General features: G+C 39.9%; 1 non-coding gene across 1 annotated transcript; it reads left to right on the top strand.

The window, feature by feature from the left end:
* Nucleotides 1–2,028: 2,028 nt before the first annotated feature.
* On the top strand, nt 2,029–2,135 carry LOC127099550 (small nucleolar RNA R71). Its single transcript, XR_007794041.1, has one exon. It is a non-coding gene; the product is annotated as a small nucleolar RNA R71 (small nucleolar RNA).

Raw genomic sequence — 2,135 nt, 5'->3', positions numbered from 1 at the left:
CCACCAAGAAAGTTCATCATTAAAATTTATAGAAAAACTTTTAAAATCTCATAACAATCCTAATTATGTATTCGAATTTGCCGAAACCAGGGATGGTATATACCAGTCTTAACACAAACAAATCCATAATACAATTAACCATAGATGCAGTAATAACAACGACTTATAAACAAAATGAAACTTAAATTTCAAAACCATATACAATTTGATTTCCCAAACGAAATGCAACCAACATGAAAAAAAACTGTCAAGCACAAAGCAAACCCAACATGAGCGGTCCACACAAACACAATACCGAAAATAGCAACAACGTTCACACCAAAGAAAAACTGTTCCAAATATTTACCGCGACGCCGCGTCGTTCGTTGAATCGGTGCTTGCTATCTGATATCTGTGTGAAGTTATGTCGTTGTGGAAATAGACGTTTGGATCTGAGATTGTGTTGGGGTGATGAATGGAGTTTTGATGGTGGCCATCGGCACGGAGCGGACGGTGATGCGGTTGCGCTGGCGGTGGAAATGGAATGGAGAAGATGAACATGGTTGTGGGGATGTTGGCGATTGGAGTACGAACGAAGGATGGATCTGCGGTGGGTGTCGGTTTGGGAGTTGAAGACGAGGAGCGATGGGGTTTGTGATATGCATAAGGCGGTTTTGTCGGTAGATTTTTTGAGGTGCTATCGGCGGTGGCGTGACGAGGTTGATGGGGTGGATGAGGATGTCGGAGGTTGCGTTGTGAAAAGTTCGTCGACGGGACTTTAAAGAAGAAAAAAGGTGAGGTCGTGGTGGAGGTGGGTAGAATGGAGGGATTTTGGTGGTTGCGACAGTGGGGTCAATGGTGGAGGGTGAAAGGCGGTTATCGGCGCAATGGTGTTTGTGGAGTGAAGAAGAGGAGCAGTAAATGTCTTCCTTGTTTTCCTTTTTTTATTGTTTTTTTTATCTTTTTTCTTTGAGAGAGTGGAGAGAAGGGTGAGGGAAAGTGACGTGAGAGAAAAGAGAAAAGAGAAAGTGAAGGTGAGGTGGAGAGAGAGAAGAGAAGGAGTGGGACTGAAGTGGGAATCTGTGAGAGAGGCGTGAGATAGGTGAGTGTGAGGTGTCGTGTAGTGAATGAGTGTGAGAGAGGAGAGACGTGTGAGTGTGTATTAAATGAGGGGTAGGTGGTAGTGAGAGAGAGATTGACGTGTGTCGGCCCGTGAGAGAAAGGGAGTGAGGCGAGAGAATTGTGAGTGGGTAAGGAGAGAGAGAGTTGAAGAGAGGATGAGTGACGCGTGGGTTCCAGAAAGAGTGTGTGGTGTTAGTGTGAGAGAATGACCGTTGGGTGGAATCTTTAGAGAGTTTTTTTTTATTTCCTTTATTTTGAAACTACTATTTATTATTTTAATTATCAAAGAAAGTATGTTTATTTAAAACCTTAATCAATATCCACACTACATAATAAAAAATTCTAATTAATATTTGAATATTTAGACAAAGAAACAAAAAAAATAAAACAACTAAATGTGCATAAAAGTCAGGCGCTAATTTTGATCGAAAAATTAAAACGGATGCTTTAAAACAATCAGCACAAAATATACTCATTGAAAAAATACAGCGTTTCTTCAAATTCTGAAATAAATTTGCACCGGTTAAAAGGCTCAGGCGGGTCAAAACGCAACCGAAACAGCCGTTGAAAAATATAACGAGCACACCAAGTTAAACTACGTGAACCATAGATTAATAAGACTGGCGTCTGCCATTTTAATTTTGAAACTTTGTACTCGCTGATTTTTGCACGTTCTTGAGAAATGATTCAACCGATTTGTCTGTATTTTCAATAAATTTATTCTGACTGATATTTTAGGTATTATTCATGACGAAATACATGTCATGTTGTGCATATGATTCAAATAAAAATGAAATCAGATTTCCAAAAATTTAAATATGCCCGGACAAAATTGGGGTATCACAACCACCTGCGGCAGCGTCAATGCTCATCTTTGTGTTATAATGGAGTCTGTTGTAGAAGGTATGAACGATCAGCCATTGTTCTAGGCCATGGTGTGGGCAAAATTTTAATAGCTCTTTATATCTCTCCCAGGCTTCAAAAAGTGATTCTCCTTGGTTTTGCGTAAATCTAGTTATTTGGTTTCGAAGAAC

The sequence above is a fragment of the Lathyrus oleraceus genome, chromosome 6, assembly GCF_024323335.1.
Source record: "Lathyrus oleraceus cultivar Zhongwan6 chromosome 6, CAAS_Psat_ZW6_1.0, whole genome shotgun sequence".
Classification (NCBI taxonomy): domain Eukaryota; kingdom Viridiplantae; phylum Streptophyta; class Magnoliopsida; order Fabales; family Fabaceae; genus Lathyrus; species Lathyrus oleraceus.
The sequence above is the reverse complement of the archived record's forward strand: the minus strand, read 5'-3'. Positions and strand labels throughout refer to the sequence as shown.